Here is a 22,366-nt window from a genome sequence, read left to right as displayed (position 1 = left end):
TACACAGGGAAGAAAATTCCAAGGTTTGTGGTCAAGCCAACAGACTTGCCTTCACATCAATATCCTGGAACTAAGGGCCATATACAACGCCCTAAGTCAAGCGGAGTTCCTGCTTCGCGACCAACCGGTTCTGATCCAGTCAGACCGCAGGGGCTCATGTAAACCGCCAGGGCGGCACAAGGAGCAGGGTGGCGAGGGTAGAAGCCACCAGAATTCTTCGCTGGGCGGAGAATCAAGTAAGCGCACTGTCAGTAGTGTTCGTTCCGGGAGTGGACACGACCTCTACCCGGGAAAGTAGTGACTTCATCAGGAAGTCTTCACGCAGTTTTGCAAATTGATGGAAACTGCCTCAGGAGGACTACATGGCGTCCCACCTCAATAAAAAAGGTTTTACGCTGGGTCAAGGGACTCTCAGGTGATAGCTGTGGTCGCACTAGTAACACCGTGGGTGTTCCAGTCGGTCTATATATTCCCTCCTCTTCCTCTCAGACCCAAGGGCTGAGCATTGTAATAAACGGAGGAGTGTGAACAATATTCTCTGCTCCGGATTGGCCAAGAAGGACTCGGTACCCGGAACTGCAAGAAATGCTCTCAGAGGACCCATGGCCTCTGCCTTCTCAGTCAGGACATGTTGCAACAGGGACCCTGTCTGATCCAAGACTTACCGCGGCAGCGTTGGACGGCATGGCGGTTGAACGCCGGATCCTAGCGGAAAAGGGCGTTCCGGATGCAGTTATTCCTACGCTGATAAAGGCTAGGAAAGATGTGACAGCAAGACTTTTTCACTGTATATGGCGAAAATAGGTTGCTTGGTGTGTGGCCGGGAAGGCCCTACAGAGGAATTCCAGGGGGGTCGATTCCTGCACTTCCTACAGTCAGGAGTGACTATGGGCCTAAAATTAGGATCCATAAAGGCCAAGATTTCGGCCCTATCCCTTTTTCTCTCAAAAAGAACTGGCTTCACTGCCTGAAGTTCGGACGTTGTACAGGGGTGCTGCATATTCAGCCCCTTTTGTGCCTCCAGTGGCACCTTGGGATCTTAACGTTGTGTTGGATTCCTAAAATCCCACTGCTTAGAGCCACTTAAGACCGTGGAGCTAAAATGTCTCACGTGGAAAGTGGTCATGCTTTTGGCCTTAGCTTGGACTAGGCGTGTGTCAGAATTGGCGGCTTTGTCATGTAAAAGCCCATATCTGATCTTCCATATGGAAAGGGCAGAATGGAGGACTCGTCCCCAATTTCTCCCTAAGGTGGTATCATCGTTTCATTTGAACCAACCTATTGTGGTGCCTGCGGCGACTAGGGACTTGGAGGATTCCTAGTTGCTGTACGTAGTCCGGGCCCTGAAACTTTATGTTTCCAGGACGGCTAGAGTCAGAAAAACTGACTCGCTATTTATCCTGCATGCACCCAACAAGCTGGGTGCTCCTGCTTCAAAGCAGACTATTGCTCGCTGGATCTGTAGCACGATTCAGCTTGCACATTCTGCGGCTGGACTGCCGCATCCTAAATTAGTAAAAGCCCATTCCACGAGGAAGAGGGCTCTTCTTGGGCGGCTGCCCGAGGGGTCTCGGCTTTACAACTTTGCCGAGCTGCTACTTGGTCGGGTTCAAACACTTTTGCAAAATTCTACAAGTTTGATACCCTGGCTGAGGAGGACCTTGAGTTTGCTCATTCGGTGCTGCAGAATCATCCGCACTCTCCCGCCCGTTTGGGAGCTATGGTATAATCCCCATGGTCCTTACGGAGTACCCAGCATCCACTAGGACGTCAGAGAAAATAAGAATTTACTCACCGGTAATTCTATTTCTCGTAGTCCGTAGTGGATACTGGGAGCCCGTCCCAAGTGCGGACTCTCTGCAATACATGTATATAGTTATTGCTTAACTAAAGGGTTAATGTATGAGCCATCTGAGAGAGGCTCAGTTATTGTTCATACTGTTAACTGGGTATAGTTATCACGAGTTGTACGGTGTGATTGGTGTGGCTGGTATGAGTCTTACCCTGGATTCCAAATCCTTTCCTAGTAATGTCAGCTCTTCCGGGCACAGTTTCCCTAACTGAGGTCTGGAGGAGGGGCATAGAGGGAGGAGCCAGTGCACACCAGATATAGTACCTAATCTTTCTTTTAAGAGTGCCCAGTCTCCTGCGGAGCCCGTCTATACCCCATGGTCCTTACGGAGTACCCAGCATCCACTACGGACTACGAGAAATAGAATTACCGGTGAGTAAATTCTTATTATTAACACAATTACAGACAATTTCACTATGGGGGTAATTCAGACCCGAACGCATGCTGCCTTTTTTCGCAGCCGTGTGATCGGGTCTGAACAGCGCATGTGCATGGGCAACAATACACAGGCGCGTCGGCCGCCGGCGACGTCCGTCGCCACGGAGAGATGAAACTAACGAAGAAAGCATTCGCAGCGCCGAATTCAAGAAGATTGACAGGAACAGGCCGTCCGTGGGTGTCAACTCACCGTTTTCATGGAGTGTCCAGGAAAATGCAGGCGTGCCCGGCCGTTTCCAGGGAGGGTTCCTGACGTCAGCTTCTTCCAGGATCATTGCAGCGGCTGAGTAAGTCCTGCGCTGTGCAGAAACTGCACAAACTTTTGTTTGTGCAGCTGACTGCACAGCCGATCACACCCCTGCACAGTGATTATCCCCTCCCCTGTAGGCGCCGATTACCTGGTCGCAGCAGTGTGAAAAATAGCCTGCATGCGACCAGGTCTGAATTAGGCCCTATGTTAGGTTGAGATACAATGTTTCTACAGGTCAGAAATTATGTAGCCAAATTTGCTGTTATGGAAAACTAAGTGAAACATTGAATTCCACTGAAGATAGTGTAACAATTACTAAACAAGATCATACAATGGTGTGCTCACTTCTTTATCTGAAATACCAAACATTATTACAAATTTTGAAGATATATGAACATCAGTTTATGATTAGCTGGCATACTTCAGCTGTATTAAACATCTATATTTTATTGAAACCTCCCATATATTTTATAAAGGGAGTATAGCTACTCTATCATTATGAATGAATGATGCAATAATGTTCTGCTCTCAGGCTATTTATTATAAAGGTTTTGGAACAAGGAAGAAAAGATTGGTCTTAGGTGGCGCACTAATACAAATGATTTTACATTTAAAATATAACTTTTATTTCATATACTTAAAAAGCCTGTAACTGTGAAATATTAAAATAAATTAAAGGACAAGTGAAAGACAAAGTGCAACCTGTGATTATTAAAAAACCACACACTACTGTACACCCACTATGCTGTGCAATGTCTCTATATAAAATACTTCAATTATTGTGTACAATGACCTCGATTATGAGTATGCGTGCTTATCAGAGTAACAAAAGTTCCACCTAAGTGAACCACAATTCTGTCAATCAATTTAATATGATATGGGCTCCTTAAGTGTACTGTAACATGTATGTTATTAGATGTTGAATCTGATAGGGTAGACCGGATAAACTCAATATGTCCCAATTAGCTCCTTGCCTGTCAAAATTGTGGCTACATCATCCGATGTTCCCACAATATTCGCTATACCACTATCCTTCTTGATACTAATTGATCTATTTATATTAACACATAATGCTGTATCACCACTGATGAGCATCAATCAAATTTGTACTGACAATTATATAAAAGTACAATGTTGGTCAGCATTTCCAGACTCTGCTGTCAGTGCTGTCCCATATGGTACATTGTACTGTATTGTAGAGTGCTGTTCTTGTAATTTCCTTCTTCAAATAACTATTGGCAGCTTGCCCAATCGTATAGCTAATCTAGGGACAGAACTATTGTACCTGGCTAGCGTTCTCAGTCTCTGCTGTCAACGCTGCCTCATGCAATGCAATTGTACTGGTATAGCACCCAATACATAACTTTCAGTGCCCTCTTGTTAGTTGCTGTTGGCAAATTGCCTATTCAAACAGCGTGAATGTAATAAAAATTTCTCATGTGGCTAGCGTTTTCAATCTCGGTTGTCGACGCTGCCTAGTATAGCGCTATGTATCCATCTGGGCACAATAATTCTGGTTAAATCCCCTCTTGTTAATTACTGTTGGCAAGTAACCTGTTAATACAACTTTATCTGGGAATACAGATCAATAATTAATAAATTGTCAGTATTCTGCTCAATTTCTTATTAACAGTGAGAGTTGTCCTAGTAATTAGTAATGTGGGAGAGAAAAGGGTGTTTTAGTGGGTGTAGTACGATATGCCGGCGGTCGGGATCCCGGCGACCAGCATACCGGTGCCAGGAGCCCGACCGCCGGCATACCAACAGTGTGGCGAGCGCAAATGAGCCCCTTGCGGGCTCGCTGCACTTGCCACGCTGCGGACACGGTGGCGCGCTACGCGTGCCACGCTATTTTATTCTCCCTCCAGGGGGGCAGTGGACCCCCACGAGGGAGAATAAGTGTCGGTATGCCGGCTGTCGGGATTCCGGCGCCGGTATACTGTGCGCCGGGATCCCGACAGCCGGCATAATGAAGACCACCCGTTTTAGTATCAGCGCATTTTAGATCAGGATCAGGAGCTAATTAGGATATTCCATACACAAGAGATGCACTAAAAAATAATATTGTGAAATAAGCTTAAATAAGATTTATGTGCTAAATACCCCTCCTGTATATCTATATGATTTCAATCATCATAGTTCACAGAATCCAGGCTAGCAGCTTACTGCAGTATTTATCATGCAGGTTTATGAATACACTCTATCCCTAAGTGTATCAGAGGATGTTGTGACAGGCTTTAATTATGCACAATGGGGGTAATTCTGAGTTGATCGCAGCAGGATTTTTGTTAGCCGTTGGGCAAAACCATGTGCACTGCAGGGGGGGCAGATATAACATTTGCAGAGAGAGTTAGATTTGAGTGGGTTATTTTGTTTCTGTGCAGGGTAAATACTGGCTGCTTTATTTTTACACTGCAATTTAGATTTCAGTTTGAACACGCCCCACCCAAATCTAACTTTCTCTGCACATGTTATATCTGCCTCTCCTGCACTGCACATGGTATTGCCCAACTGCTAACACATTTGATGCTGCGATCAACTCAGAATTAGGCCCAATATGTTTCACAGCTTTTAGTCTGCGGTTGCAGGCTGATACACTGGGATTTCAGACTGTTACATATTATCAGGCTGTGTTATATATACACACTTTATCCCTAAATGTATCAAAGAGTGTTGTAACAATCTTTAATTATTTACAATGTGTTTCACAGCTTTTAGTCTGCAGCTGCAAGCTGATACACTGGGATTTCAAGCTGTTACATATTATCAGGCTGTCAGTATTGCACAGTCCTACATATGCAAATGAATATGCAGTGTGTTTATTTATTTATTTATTTATTTATTAACAGTTTCTTATATAGCGCAGCATATTCCGTTGCGCTTTACAATTAGAACAACAGTAATAGAACAAAACTGGGTAAAAACAGACAGACATAGAGGTAGGAAGGCCCTGCTCGCAAGCTTACAATCTATAGGGAAATAGGCATAGATAGACAAGGATAGATGCTACCTATTGCATAATGGTCCACCAGATTGCTAGGTTCTTAATGGGTTGTATGATGATACCCCACAAAGTAATCCAAGTGTCAGGAGGGTGTGAGACTAAAGAAAGACAAGATATGTGATGTAATGAATACTCTACAGAGGATGTAATTAGATAGGGAAGCACTGAAAGTTATGTGGGTGGGTCTGGAATTTGATAGGCTTGTCTGAAGAGGTGAGTTTTCAGGGAACATTTAAAGGTTTGGAGACTAGAGGCGAGTCTTACTGTGCGTGGGAGGGCATTCCACAGAGTGGGTGAAGCCCGGATAAAGTCCTGTAATTTTGAGTGTGAACAAGTAATGCGTGTGGATGAGAGACGTAGATCTTGTGCAGAGCGGAGAGGTCGGGTAGGGAGATATTTTGAGATGAGTGAAGAGATGTATGTTGGTGCAGTTTGGTTAATAGCCTTGTATGTGAGTAAAAGTATTTTATATTTAATACGGTAGAATACCGGTAACCAATGGAGGGACTGACAGAGCGGATCTGCAGACGATAAACGTCTGGCAAGGAAGATTAGCCTCGCAGCTGCATTCAAAATGGATTGTAGTGGTGAGAGCCTATGTTTGGGAAGACCAGTCAGGAGACTATTACAGTAATCAATGTGGGAGATAATGAGAGCATGGATTAGAGTTTTTGCTGTGTCTTGTGTAAGATAAGGGCGTATTTAGGATATGTTTCTTAGATGTATGTAACATGATCTTGAGACAGATTGAATGTGGGTAACAAAGGACAGTTCAGAGTCAAGAATGACACCTAGGCAGCGAGCTTGTGGGGTAGGGGTGATTGCAGAGTTCTCAACAGTGACAGAGATATCAGGTTGGAAACTACTATTGGCCGGTGGAAATATAATTAATTCTGTTTTGGAAATATTAAGTTTGAGGTGGCGAGATGTGTGTTAAAGTTCTCTGCTGCTGCGTGATAGCTTAATGGCCCTTAATCATGGGTGCAGTGTTCAGCTTAAGTTGTAATTAATTCTATGGTTTGTAATCACACTTTGCACCTATAATATAAGCCTAATCATGGACATATCATTGACAAGCACATTTTAGTAAAGCATGTGGGTGAGGTGTGAATCGCCAACACGTGTTTCACAGTTAGTTTCCTCCGGGCTAACCAGAATGTCTTCGGTAACCGGATTATCACAAAGTAGCCGCTCCAATCACGGGGCATCTCCCCGGTCACATGATTACAGCATCCAATAGTAGCGCAGGTCCCTTCATTCGGGATCTAATGTTTATTCTGGTCCGATCACATTATCTATGGACCAATCACTATCAAGATAAACCATGCACTAGAGGAAAAGATAATAATAATTAGATGTCACTGACCTGGGTTCGGAGTGTTGAGAACTCGGGGGTTCTTCCGATGATCGGAAGGAGGAACCACAGCTGGGCCGGAGCAGGGATGGCCGGATGTAAGTTTTCCTCATGCAGAACTAGCCATAGTAACTGGCGTATAATGCTGAAGAATTAAATGATGATTTGAGAATGATGGTGAAGCACACAGAAGAATGAAGAACTTGTGAGCGATGCTGAAGAAATGAATGAGGATTTGAGAACGATGATGAAGCACACTGAAGAATGAAGAATTTGTGAGCGATGTTTGAAGAATGAGAAGCTTGTGAGCGATGTTGAATAAATGAATGAGGAGTAAAGATTCAGTGTAACTCTGGAAGTATGGAAGGCATTCCACTTGGAGATATCATGTAATACAGGAAACACAGGAGGTGTCCCCTTAAGAGAAACACTGTAACTCAGAGAATGTCCCACTGAGTGATACACTGTAACGCTGGTAGCACAGTGAATGTTCCACTGAGTGATACACTGTAACGCTGGTAGCACAGTGAATGTTCCACTGAGTGATACACTGTAACGCAGGTAGCACAGTGATTGTTCCACTGAGTGATACACTGTAACGCTGGTAGCACAGTGAATGTTCCACTAGGTGATACACTGTAACGCTGGTAGCACAGTGATTGTTCCACTGAGTGACACTCTGCAAATGCTGGTAGCACAAGGAATGTTCCACTGAGTGACACTCTGCAAACGCTGGTAGCACAAGGAATGTTCCACTGAGTGATACTCTGCAAACGCTGGAAGCACTAGGAATGTCCCACTGAGTGATGCTCTGCAAACGCTGGAAGCACTAGGATTGTTCCACTGAGAGATACTCTGCAAACGCTGGTACACAGGAGACGTTCAGTTAGAGAACTCACTGAACGCTGCTAGCACTGGTGATCATGGAAGAGACGATACTCAGGCGCCGGAGCTCTGCACGGTGTCTTCCTTTGAACTTCCCGCTCTCTCCCAATTGGCGGAAGGGGCCGATGACGTCACTCGCCGACCATGCTCCCGTGAACGCCAGGCGCAAGGGCAGTGCCCACACCCCGGGAACCCGCCGGAGGCTGCACCAGCAAGATGCAACAACCCGGTGCCCACCAGGGGCGGCGACCGCCGAGAGACCCAGCGCACCCGGAGCGGTAAGCGCGGCAGCCGCAGCGCCGTGAGTGTGACAGTACCCCCTCCTCTAGGAGTGGCCCCTGGACACTTTCCTGGTTTCGTGGGATGCTTAGAATGAAAGATCCGGACTAGTCGGGGAGCAGTGACTTCAGAAGCTTTGACCCAGCTCCTCTCCTCAGGACCATAACCTTTCCATTCTACCAGATACTGTAAATTCTTGTAAAGATAACGAGAGTCAAGAATAGCTTTGATTTCAAATTCTGTTCCAGCTTCAGTCTCTACCGAGGTCGGCCTAGGAGACTCTGAATGGAACCGATTTAAGATGAGGGGACGAAGAAGAGAAACATGGAACGAATTTGGTACCCGAAAGTGGGAAGGCAACCCCAATTTGCAGACAACCGGGTTCAGGACTTGCAAAACAGGGTAAGGACCGATGAACCTCGGAGCAAACTTCATAGCGGGCACTCTTAAACGAAGATTGCGGGTAGAGAGCCATACCCTGTCACCAACTTTGTATTGAGGAGCTGCTCGCCGTTTTCTATCCGCAAAGAATTTGTAGCGGCCAGAGATTTTTTTGAGATTAGCATGAACCTTACTCCAGATTTGACTGACGTGCTGGAGAGTAGAAGCTGCAGCAGGAACATCCTCCGAAGGAGAGATGGGTAATTCTGGAACTCGTGGATGGAATCCATAATTAATGAAGAATGGAGACTCACCAGTGGAAGAGTGATACAGATGGTTATGGGCAAACTCGGCCCAGGGTAACAGTTCCACCCAATCGTCCTGCGAAGGAGAAAGATAAACGCGGAGAAAAGTCTCTAAATCTTGATTGACGCGTTCAGTCTGCCCATTGGTTTGTGGATGGTAAGCAGATGAGAACTTGAGTTTTATTTGTAAAGCTGAACAGAGGGCCCTCCAGAATCTAGCAGTGAACTGTACCCCTCGATCAGAGACTATCTCCCGAGGTAACCCGTGCAGGCGGAAGTGTTCACGAATAAATAGTAAAGCCAACTTGAGAGCCGTTAGTAACCCGGACGACGGAACAAAATGTGCCATTTTAGAAAAGCGGTCAATAATCACCCAGATGGTATTGTAACCCTTGGAGAGGGGTAATTCAGTAACAAAGTCCATGGAAATATGGGTCCAGGGTTTCTTAGGAATGGACAGTGGACGAAGCAACCCCGCAGGAGGCAGACAAAGAGTTTTGTGCTGAGCACATTGAGGACATGAGTTGACATAATCTTGTATATCCTTCTTTATGGTGTCCCACCAATATAACCTTCGTAGAAATTCACACATTTTTTGAACACCAGGATGACCGGAAAACTTGGAGATATGAGCCCACTGCAGCAACTTTGGACGAAATTCAACTGGTACAGACATTCTCCCAGGAGGAGGACCAAGAGTAGTAGGAGCTGCTGAAATAGAGACTGGACTGAGAATCAAACTCTTTTCAAAGGAATTCTCCTCATCCGAGGCCATTAAAGAACGAGACAGAGCATCAGCCTTAGCGTTGAGAGTCCCAGCCCGGTACTTAATAACAAATGAGAATCGAGTGAAAAAGAGCGCCCATCTAGCTTGACGGGAATTCAAGCACTGGGCCGTCTTGATATACAACAAGTTCTTGTGATCGGTATAGATCGTAATTAGGTGTTGAGCACCTTCCAATAAGTACCTCCATTCTTCTAGGGCAGATTTTATTTCTAAAAGCTCCTGATCTCCAATGGTGTAGTTTCATTCAGCAGGAGAGAACTTACGAGAATGGAAACCACGTGGATGTAACTTCCCATCAGAGGAGTACTGTGAAAGAATGGCACCGATGCCTACTGAAGAAGCATCGACTTCCAAGAAGAATGGTTTAGAAAAATTTGGTTGTTGGAGTACCGGAGCAGACATGAAGGCTGATTTCAACCGGGCAAATGCTACTTCAGCTTCTGAAGACCAGTGACTTGGGTCAGACTCCTTTTTGGTTAGGGCAGTAATAGGTGCAACAGTGGTAGAAAATCCCTTTATAAATTTCCGGTAGTAATTTGCAAAGCCCAGAAATCTTTGTACCGCTTTCAAGGAGAGAGGCTGAGTCCAGTCCCGAATGGCAGTGAGTTTCTCCGGATCCATGCGAAGCTCCGTACCTGAGATTACATATCCGCGGAATGGAATTGAAGGGACCTCGAAGACGCATTTGGAAATCTTGCCGTAGAGACGATTCCTTCGTAGGCGAAGAAGTACTTCTTTGACATGTACTCTGTGCTCTGCAAGATTCTTAGAAAATATCAGAATGTCATCCAAGTACACCACTACGCTTTGATATAACATATCTCGGAAGATTTCATTTACAAATCCCTGAAAAACGTCAGGGGCATTGCTGAGGCCAAACAGCATTACCAGATACTCGTAATGCCCGTCTCTGGTATTAAAGGCCGTCTTCCATTCGTCCCCCTGTTGGATACGTATCAAATTATAGGCTCCCCTTAAGTCGAGCTTAGTGAAGACGTGGGCTCCACGAACCCTATCAAATAGCTCCGCGATTAGCGGTAGAGGGTATTTGTTCTTAACGGTGATATCGTTTAAGCCACGATAATCAGTACATGGTCTTAACCCTCCGTCCTTCTTCTTCACGAAAAAGAAACCTGCTCCAGCCGGGAAGGTAGAGGGGCGAATGAATCCTTTCAGCAGATTAGACTTGATGTGGTCCGACATAGCTTGGGTCTCGGGTAATGATAAGGGATATGTGCGTCCCCGAGGTGGCATTCTCCCTGGGATAAGCTCAATGGGACAGTCCCAGGGTCTATGCGGTGGTAACTGATCGGCCGCCTGTTCTGAAAATACGTCTGTGAACTCCCGATAGGCCTCTGGAATAAGCTCCTCATCCGACTTGGAAGATGCACGGAGCGGGTAAACAGGAGTGAGACAATTAGAGTGATAAAACGAACTCCAGGACACTATTTGTGACGACTTCCAGTCGACGTGAGGATTGTGAATTCTAAGCCAAGGTAGACCAAGAACAAGATCGTGAGGCATCTCCGGAATTACTAGGAACTCCAGATGTTCTTGATGCAGAGCTCCGACCTGCAGCTTGATTGGCTCTGTGCGACTTGTAATAAGACCATTAGATATTTTGGTACCATTGATGGCGGTCAACGTAATAGGTCGTTTGACAGACTGTAACTGTAAACCCAGACTCTGAACACAAGAAAGACAAACAAAGTTCCCTGCAGCCCCAGAGTCCAGCAGGGCTTTAACAGGTTTAGCTATAGACTCAGAAAACAGAGACACGGAGAGTAAACAATCCACTGTCTGAGAAGATTTAGATGTAACCCCTAACTCGACTTCTCCGGAACAAGCTAGGACTGCCCGTTTCCCGGACGGGACTTGCAGTATTTGATAAAGTAATCTGCGGCTCCACAGTAGAGGCAGAGTTTACCCTCACGACGGCGCTGTCGTTCTTCCGGGGATAGCCGGGATCGATTGATTTGCATGGGTTCATCTGAACTTGGGGTAACTGTTTGCTTAGACGGGAGAGACCGGAATCTGGATCGATCCGACCGACTACGTTCGCCACCTCATTCCTGCATGCGGAGATCCACCTTAACGCAGAGTGAGATCAACTGTTCTAAGGAATCTGGCAGATCCCTAGTGAACAGCTCGTCTTTTAGACGGTCGGAGAGCCCGTTCCAGAAAGCGGCCCGGAGAGCATCATTATTCCAGCGTAGTTCCGAGGCTATGGTCTGGAAGTGAATCACATACTGTCCCACTGAACGGGAGCCTTGACGGACTCGGAGCAGGTCCGAGGAAGCAGCGATCATTCTGCCGGGCTCGTCAAAAATCCTTCGGAATGATGCGATGAAATTGGTGTAACTGGAAACCAAAGGGTCAGATCGCTCCCACAACGGAGAGACCCAATCCAACGCTGAACCTTCAAGCAAGGAAATAATGTATGCCACTTTGGCCCGATCCGTGGGGATCCATTGAGAGAAGTTCAAAATGCACCTCGCATTGATTTAGAAAACCACGGCAATTCTTTGGATTCCCATTATAGCGAGAGGGAGTGGGAAGCTGAAGGCGTGACCTGGTTCCGGAAAAGGATTGAACATTACTGGTGGCAACCACTGGAGCGGGTACTGGAACTGGAGCTGGAACTACAGAAGCCAGGGAAGCCTGAATTTGATCCAGCCGGCCGGATAATTCCTGGAGATACTGCATCACCTGGCCCTGTACCGCCTCCTGACTCTGAACTCGGGAAACAAAGTTTTGGATGGCACTTGATTCTGGGTTCCGATCCCCTGGGTCCATGTGGCCTGAGTATACTGTCACTGACCTGGGTTCGGAGTGTTGAGAACTCGGGGGTTCTTCCGATGATCGGAAGGAGGAACCACAGCTGGGCCGGAGCAGGGATGGCTGGATGTAAGTTTTCCTCATGCAGAACTAGCCATAGTAACTGGCGTATAATGCTGAAGAATTAAATGATGATTTGAGAACGATGGTGAAGCACACAGAAGAATGAAGAACTTGTGAGCGATGCTGAAGAGATGAATGGTGAAGCACACAGAAGAATGAAGAACTTCTGAGCGATGCTGAAGAAATGAATAAGGTTTTGAGAACGATGATGAAGCACACTGAAGAATGAAGAATTTGTGAGCGATGTTTGAAGAATGAGAAGCTTGTGAGCGATGTTGAAGAAATGAATGAGGATTTAAGATTCAGTGTAACTCTGGAAGTATGGAAGGCGTTCCACTTGGAGATATCATGTAATACAGGAAACACAGGAGGTGTCCCCTTAAGAGAAACACTGTAACTCAGAGAATGTCCCACTGAGTGATACACTGTAACGCTGGTAGCACAGTGAATGTTCCACTGAGTGATACACTGTAACGCTGGTAGCACAGTGAATGTTCCACTGAGTGATACACTGTAACGCAGGTAGCACAGTGATTGTTCCACTAGGTGATACACTGTAACGCTGGTAGCACAGTGAATGTTCCACTAGGTGATACACTGTAACGCTGGTAGCACAGTGAATGTTCCACTAGGTGATACACTGTAACGCTGGTAGCACAGTGATTGTTCCACTGAGTGACACTCTGCAAACGCTGGTAGCACAAGGAATGTTCCACTGAGTGATACTCTGCAAACACTGGAAGCACAAGGAATGTTCCACTGAGTGATACTCTGCAAACGCTGGAAGCACTAGGAATGTTCCACTGAGTGATACTCTGCAAACGCTGGAAGCACTAGGAATGTTCCACTGAGAGATACTCTGCAAACACTGGTACACAGGAGACGTTCAGTTAGAGAACTCACTGAACGCTGCTTGCACTGGTGATCATAGAAGAGACGATACTCAGGCGCCGGAGCTCTGCACGGCGTCTTCCTTTGAACTTCCCGCTCTCTCCCAATTGGCGGAAGGGGCCTATGACGTCACTCGCCCACCACGCTCCCGTGAACGCCAGGCGCAATGGCGGCGCCCACACCCCGGGAACCCGCCGGAGGCAGCACCAGCAAGACGCAACAACCCGGTGCCCACCGGGGGCGGCAACCGCCAAGAGATCCAGCGCACCCGGAGCGGTAAGCGCGGCAGCCGCAGCGCCGCGAGTGTGACATTAGATCTCTATCGTTCTGGACTCTGCTTTATCATTTCTGTGAACAGATTAAGTTAGTAGTGCTCATATTGGAGTTCATATTCCATACACTGCAGTGAATTACGAGGAAATTCGTTCACCCTTCCACCAGGGGTTCATTATAAATAATATTTATGTGTATCTCTGTTAATCTTGTGTATTTTAATCTCATACACAGTATCTTGTATTAATGTGACAAAGAGTATAGGTGTCCACAAGGGGCGTGACGTCAGATTTGTGAAAATAGTAAGAAAAAATATAATGTGCAAAAAACAAAGTCCAAAAGTGTAAATAATATGTGAAAACCGTGCCCTTGTGAATAATAATTATATATAATTAATATGAACTCAATTAAACAGTGATTATGTTAAATTTCAGGGTGTGTAAGTTGAAGTGTCATGAATAATTATTAAAATGTATGATAGTGCCATTGATGTTGTGCAGTTATTCATTACGTGTGTGATATATGAATGAATTAATAAACGTGAAGTGTGTACAGTGAAACATATAGATATGATTCAAATGTGTGATATGACATGGCATATTCCTTTATTAGCAGATTTATAATCCTCAATAAAAAATTCCAACCCACTGCCTATTCACTGTGCATCGGTCCTGGTTGATCTTATTCATATCATCATATTGTGTCTCAAGAGACTTGGAGTAGTATAGATATAGATATTATTTTACAGATTCATCTGTCATAATGTGGATAGTTATACATTATATACCACCTCTTAAGCATGGTTCCAACATGTGTATTCCACTATATAATTTGTTAAATTTCATCATGACTATAACCTATCATTTCACTTATGATGAGTTTAATTGCGCTGTTTATTTATGATGCTTGTATACAATTGTACTTACATAATTATTTTCACCATGAAATCACACAGTCTAACATCAACGGTAAGTGTCCAGTATTAGGGAATCTTGGATGAAGCCCCTTTTTTGTGTTTACATGGTGATTGTCACTGAGCGCAGTTCATGGATTATTATGAGTTATTGTAGCAATAATCCTTGCTTTTTTCCATTGCACCATATCTGTCTATACTTGGGCTGGGACCTATCCACAGGATAAGTATTATAACCTCAATTTTGTCCCTAATGTGTGTTTTCTATAGCTGAACTGAGTTAGGACTGTTACTTCTGTGAATAAAATAAAACAACTTGTACATCTTATTAATTCATAGAATGTTCTTCAAAGAAATGGGAGATAGCTGTTATATTCATTCAACCTCACTGGATGCATGCTGTCCATCAAGAAGATTAATTTGGTTTCTAATTTTAACAGCTCATTGTCCAGGTCACCTCCCCTAATACCCAGTTGGATGCGTTGCATGCCATATGCTTTCAACCCTCCAGTTTCACCTCCATGTTGTTGTAAGAAATGTTTGGCCACTGGTGTCAAGGTCTTAAATCTTCTCGCATCCTGTTTTGCATATTTAATGCTATTAGCATGCTCCAGAATCCGTACTTTTAATGGTCGAATGGTTTTACCTATATATCTTTTGCCACAAGGGCATTCCAGATGGTAAACCACACCCATAGTGGTGCAACTGATGAAATTTTTAATCAGCCACTTCTTGCCGAATTTATCTATATAGGATTGTTTTACTATCATGTATTGGCATGCTTTACAGTGGCCACATTGATAGGACCCTTTCTTATTGTACAATGATCTGGTAGGGGTTGTGAGATGACTTCGGACAACCAAGTCCCGTAGGTTTTTGGATCTCCTCCAACTACTTTGCACTCTATCCGGTAACACTTGCTTCAAGATCTCATCAGTATGTGAAGTTGGCCAGTGTTTCTGTAGGATTCCATTAATCCTCCTCCATTGTGGATTGAATGTACTAACGAATCTTACTGGTTCTTCGCTTTGATGTTTTACTTTGGGGGTCAGGAGAGAGTCTCTCGTATAGGTTTTGACACTACTAACAGCAGATTTTATACATCTGTTACTGTATCCTCGCTTTTTAAGTCGATCACATACTTGTTTCTCACGTTCAGAGTATGTTGTCGTACTTGAGCAGTTCCTCTTTGTACGGAGTAATTCCCCCTTGGGAAATGCTTTGATAGTTGCAGGTAAGTGAGAGCTGTTAAAGTGTAAGATGCTATTTGTTGCCGTCTTTTTCCTGAATACATCAGTGCTGATACTTCCATCCATCTCTATCCTGATACTCAGGTCCAGAAAATTAATTTCTCTCTGGTCCTTCTCTCCCGTCAATTTCAGATTGAGGTCATTATGATTAAGAATGGTGATAAAATCGTCCAAGAGTTCCTCCTCTTCCTCCCAAATTATCAGGACATCATCGATGTAACGGAGGTGTAGGAGGATGTGTTGCGTATATCTCTCCAAGGTTTCATTAAATGCATGCTCCCTCTCCCACCATCCCAGGTAGAGGTTGGCGTACTATGGGGCACAAGCCGTCCCCATCGCTGTCCCTCTAACCTGGAGGTAGAATTTCTCTTCGCTGATGAAGTAGTTTTTTGTTAGTATGAATTCTAATAGGGAGATTAAGAAGTCATTGAACTCGCGATGAGTTCCCATGTCCAAAAAGTATTTAACGGCTGCCACTCCCTTATTGTGGTCGATACTTGTGTACAGGCTTCCAATGTCGTAAGTGGCAAGCCATGTACCCTTACTCACTATCATGTCCTGCAACTTCTTTAACACATCCATAGTGTCCCTGGTGTAGGAAGGCAGTGTCAGCACATGCTGCTCAAATATTGGTCTACAAAGGTGCTTGCCTTTTCCGTGAGGCTCCCCACACCAGAGACAATGGGTCTCCCAGGAGGGGTCCGGTCATTCTTGTGTACCTTGGGCAACAGGTACAATGTTGCAACTCTTGTATTCTCTGTTTTAAGGAAGTCAAAATCCTTTTTCTTAATTACACCATCATGATGTGCTCTCGAAATGATGGAATTATAAAGACAGAGGAAGTTTTTCGTGGGATTAAAGATTAATGGCTTATAACAACTAGCATCATTTAGCTGTTTTCTCAGTTCTGCTACATACATGTTCCTAGGCCACAAAACTATATTGCCCCCTTTATCAGAGGGCTTGATTATAATGTCATGCCATTTCATGATCTCCTGTAGTGCCTCTCTTTCTCCTTTTGCTAAATTGTCAGCGCCTGATTGGAATGGATGTTTTTGTGTGAACATGAGATCGAGGTCCCTAGAAACTAAATCATAGAACACTTTTGCTGAGGGGGAAATTTTAAAGTCCGGGAAAAAGGATTACTTATTCTTAATTTTATGGGGATCATATGGGGAAGGGTCGGGAGGTTGTTCAATCCCTGATTCTAATTCCTCCAATATATTCACCATGACTTGATCTTCTGTTGTTACGGACATGGAGGATGCACTTTGTCTTTCACTTGTCCTTTAATTTATTTTAATATTTCACAGTTACAGGCTTTTTAAGTATATGAAATAAAAGTTATATTTTAAATGTAAAATCATTTGTATTAGTGCGCCACCTAAGACCAATCTTTTCTTCCTTGTTCCAAAACCTATCTATATATATTGGCAACAATATATGTGTGGCAGCACCCCTAGTTGATACATAAGACAAGGGGGTAAATTTACTAAGATGAGAGTTCTATTTAAGATGGGATGTTGCCCATAGCAACCAATCAGATTCTACTTCTCATTTATCTAGCACCTTCTAGAAGATAATATCTGGAATCTGATTGGTTGCTATGGGCAACATCTCATCTTAAATAGAACACCCATCTTAGTAAATTTACCCCAAGGAATTGTTATGAATTGTAAGTTGGGGTTTCTTCATTGTTCAATTTAGAATACGGTACTAGTGCAGTAGTTTTCCCATCCCCCCTTTTCCTTTGTAAAATTAATTATTATAAAGACCTGTATAACTTTACCTTAAACCTTGATGGGATATATTGCCAAATATAAGGCAAGCAGTAAATTACTCCAAAACGTTGGGAAAACTATTTATAGCATGTTTTATTATTAATCCCTTATCAAGTATACCTTTGTTCCTGCATAATAGGTTTGTCCTATTTGTAAGTAGGTAATTAGCAGGTTATACTTACACAGGAGTGCCTTGAAGGGGATATCTATCATGGATGTCTGAAAGTTATATTCTAATCTGAAGATCACAAATAGTCTGACTGTATCATATATAATCAATAAGAGAATACGGCCATTATTATCGTCATTGATATACAGTAAGTTGAATATATACATTGATGTTCATATCCAAAAAAGGTTGAACACACCATTGTTAGCTATCTATAAAATCCATTATCAGCTTAAATTGGGAACTTATTTTTCTCCTCAGTCTGTATGTGTAACATCTCTAAATCGGCAACTCATTAATAGGATAAAAGATTGAGACATAACAGACAGATACTGTGTTTTTTTTAAAACACTCTTTATTTTTCAAGCACAATATAAATGTATGTGTGTCGATGTTCTATTGTTTTTAACCTGTATATTTCACTGGGTTTTCTTGCCAGCGACAATGGGAAAAATAGGATTTTAATTACCTACCGGTAAATCCTTTTCTCGTAGTCCGTAGAGGATACTGGGGTTCCATTTAGTACCATGGGGTATAGACGGGTCCACTAGGAGCCATGGGCACTTTAAGAATTTGATAGTGTGGGCTGGCTCCTCCCTCTATGCCCCTCCTACCAGACTCAGTCTAGGAAACTGTGCCCGAGGAGAGGGACATACTTTGAGAGAAGGATAGATAAGGATAGTGGTGAAATTCCGAACCAGCACACACAACAAGAGGAAAGCCAAGCTAACCAAACTTGAAACTGAAACAGCAACGGCTGAACCAACATTACTTAATTAAGTAACAGTGCAGGAAAAACGAAGCACCGGGCGGGCACCCAGTATCTTCTATGGACTACGAGAAAAGGATTTACCAGTAGGTAATTAAAATCCTATTTTCTCTTACGTCCTAGAAGATACTGGAGTCCATTTAGCACCATGGGGATGTACCAAAGCTCCCAAACTGGGTGGGAGTGTGCTGAGGTTCCTGCAGAACTGATTGACCAAACTGAAGGTCCTCAAAGTCCAAAGTATCGAACTTGTAGAACTTAGCAAACGTGTTCAAACCTGACCAAGTAGCTGCTCAGCAGAGCTGTACAGCCGAGACACCCCGGGCAGCCGCCCAGGAAGAACCCACTGACCTAGTAGAGTGGGCCTGTACAGATTTTGGACATGGCAAACCTGTCATGGAATAAGCATGCTGGATAGTAAGCCTGATCCAGCATGCAATTGTCTGCTTCGAAGCAGAACACCCAATTTTATTGGGATCATATAAGCGAGTCCGATTTTCTGTGACGAGCTTCGCTTTACATACACCTTCAAAGCCCTCACAACATCCAAAGACTTTGAAGTAGCAGAGGTGTCGGTAACAACCAGAACCACAATAGGTTAGTTGATGTGAAATGCAGACACCATTTTAGGAAGAAATTGCTGACGAGTACCGAGTTCAGCTCTGTCCTCATGGAAATTTAAATAGGGACTAATGTGAGACAAAACCCCAGCCCCGACACATGTCTTGCTGATGACAGTGACGGTCTTCCACGTAAGATATTTTATGTCCACCTCCTGTAACGGTTCAAACCAGTCCGACTGGTTAAACTGCAACACCACATTGAGATCCCAAGGTGCCATGGGAGGCACAAAGGGAGGTTGGATGTGCAGAACACCTTTCAAGAAAGTCTGGACCTCAGGGAGAGAAGCCAATTGTCTTTGAAAGAAAATGGCCAAGGCCGAAATCTGGACTTTTATGGAGACGAGACCTAGGCCCACATCCACACCTGCAGGAAACATCCCAGATGAAATTCCACCGCAGAATAATTTCTGCTCTCACACCAAGAGACGTATTTCTTCCAAATACGATGGTAATGCTTAGACGTTACCCCCTTCCAGGTTGGATCATAGTCGGGATAACCTTGTTAGGGATCCCTTTCCTGACTAGAATCAGCCATTCAACTTCCATACCATCAAACGTAGCCGCAGTAAGTCCAGATAGACGAACGGGCCCTGTTGCAGAAGATCCTCACGAAGAGGTAGAGGCCATGGATCTTTAAGGAGCATATCCAGAAGGTCTGCGTACCAGGTCCTTCTTGGCCAGTCCGGAGCAATGAGTATTGCTTGAACCTTTTCCCTTTTTATTCGCTTTAGAATTCTTGGGAACAGAGGAAGTGGAGGAAACACATACACCATCTGAAAGACCCATGGAGTCATCAGGGTGTCTACCGCCACTGCCTGTGGGTCTCTCAACCTGGAGCAATACCGCCTAAGCTTCTTGTTGAGACGAGAGGCCATAATTTCGATCTGTGGATATCCCCATCGACGTGTCATGCACCTGAACACTTCCGGGTACAGGTCGTGTCTGCTGAGGAAGTCTGCTTCCCAGTTGTCTACTCCTGGAATGAAGACCGCTGACAACGCCACAGCGTTTTTTTCTGCCCAGAGGAGAATTCTTGACACCACCAACATTGCTGCTCTGTTTTTCGTTTCGCCCTGTCGGTTTATGTACGTCACCACCGTCACGTTGTACGACTGGACCTGAATGGCCTGATCTTGAAGAAGATGTGAGGCCTTCAGAAGGGCATTGTATATGGCCCTGAGTTTCAGAATGTTGATTGAAAGGATGACTTCCTGACTTGACCATCTTTCTTGAAACTGCACCCCCTGGGTGACTACTACCCAACCTCTGAGTCTTGCGTCTGTGGTTAACAGAATCCAGTTCTGAATTCCGAACTTGCGACCCTCAATGAGGTGAGAAGTCTGTAGCCAGCACAGAAGGGAGATCCTGGCTTTTGGCGACAGATGGATCCTCTGGTGCAAGTGAAGATGTGATCCAGACCATTTGTCCAACAGATCGAGCTGGAAGGGTCTTGCTTGAAACCTTCCATATTGAAGCACCTCGTAAGCGGCCACCATTTTCCCCAGAAGGCGAATGCATAGATGTACGGTATCCAGGTTGGCTTTAGGCCATCCCGAACCATCGACTGGATTACCAATGCCTTTTCCAACGGAAGGAACACTTTCTGCGACTCTGTGTCCAGTATCATTCCCAGTAATGGAAGCCTCTGTGTTGGCTCCAGGTGAGATTTTGGAAGGTTCAGAATTCACCCGTGATCCTGGAGGAGTTTGGTTGAGAGACCAATGCTGTCCAGCAACCTTTCCCTGGACAGTGCTTTTATCAGGAGATCGTCCAGGTATAGAATTATGTTCACTCCTTGTTTGCGAAGTAGAAACATCATCTCTGCCATCACCTTGGTGAACACCCTCGGTGCTGTGGAGAGACCAAATGGCAGGGCCTGGAACTGGTAGTGATAGACCTGCAGTGCAAACCGTAGGTAAGCCTGATGAGGCGGCCAGATCGGAATGTGAAGGTACGCATCCTTGATATCCAGAGACACTAGGAATTCCCCCTCCTCCAGACCTGAGATTACCACTCTCAGAGACTCCATCTTGAATTTGAACACTCATAAGCACGGGTTAAACGACTTGAGGTTCAGAATTGGCCTTACCAAACCGTCCGGCTTCGGTGCTACAAACAGGTTGGAATAGTACCCCTTGTTTTGCAGATGAGGTGGAACTGGAACAATGACTTGAGTCTGTACCAGTTTTTGGATGGCATGCTATAAAGTTATACTTGCCTCTTGTGAAACTGGTAAGCCTGATTTGAAGAATCTGTGAGGTGGGAGCTCTTGGAACTCCAGTCTGTAGCCCTGGGAAATAAGATCCATGACCCAAGAAACACGGCACGAACTTGACCAGATCTGACTGAAGAATCGTAGTCAGGCTCCCACCTGACAGCCTTCCAGGCATTGCGGTCCACCGTCATGCTGAAGGCTTTGAGGAAGCAGAGCCTGAGCTCTGTTCGTGAGTGCCTGCAGTTGCTGGTTTGCGTGGTTTACCTCTTGCTCCGCTGGAGGACGTAGAAGCACCTCTGGGTTTGCCCTTGAACTTGGTCGTCCGAAAGGACTGCAACTTAGAAGCTGAATAGGTCTTCTTGCTTGGGGGAGCTGCAGAAGGAAGAGACGTAGACTTACCCGCAGTGGCTTTGGAGATCCATTTGTCTAGTTCATCTCCAAACAAGGCCTCTCCCATGAATGGTAGGCCTTCCACGCCTTTCCTGGAGTCCGCATCAGCAGTCCACTTGCGTAGCCACAAACCCCTGCGTGCCGACACTGCCATAGTGGTGGTGCGTGCGTTAAGCAAGCCTATCTCTTTTATGGCCTCCACCATAAAGTTCACAGAGTCCTGTATATGCTGCGGGAGTAAAACAACATCCCCCCTAGGCAAGGAATCTAACCCCTCAATTAGGTTACCTGACCATTTAGCAATGGCTTTTGTGATCCACGCACATGCAGTAGTGGGTCTTTGGGCCACCCCAGCAGCTGTGTACAATAAATTGAGTGTGGTCTCAATTTTATGATCAGCTGTGTTTTTTAGGGAGGCTGCACCAGGGACAGGCAATACACTCTTTTGTGACAGCCTAGAGACTGATGCGTCCACTATGGGCGGATTTTCCCATTTTTTCCTATCTTCCAAAGGAAAAGGAAAAGATGAGAGCAACCTTTTAGGGATTAACCCATAGTTCTTTAAACAGGGTACTCAGTTCCTTTGACTCAGGAAAAGTGACTGAGGACTTCTTTTTTACATTAAAATAAGATTCCTCACATCTGATAGGGGACTT

General features: G+C 44.9%; 1 protein-coding gene across 2 annotated transcripts in view; it reads left to right on the top strand.

Annotated features, from left to right (window-relative positions):
- LOC134932005 (transient receptor potential cation channel subfamily M member 7-like) overlaps positions 1-22,366 on the top strand; it is a 359,306-nt gene that overhangs the window by 38,239 nt on the left and 298,701 nt on the right. The window lies entirely within an intron of this gene.

The sequence above is a fragment of the Pseudophryne corroboree genome, chromosome 6 (genome assembly GCF_028390025.1).
Source record: "Pseudophryne corroboree isolate aPseCor3 chromosome 6, aPseCor3.hap2, whole genome shotgun sequence".
Taxonomy (NCBI): domain Eukaryota; kingdom Metazoa; phylum Chordata; class Amphibia; order Anura; family Myobatrachidae; genus Pseudophryne; species Pseudophryne corroboree.
This window is presented reverse-complemented; position numbering and strand designations above follow the sequence as displayed.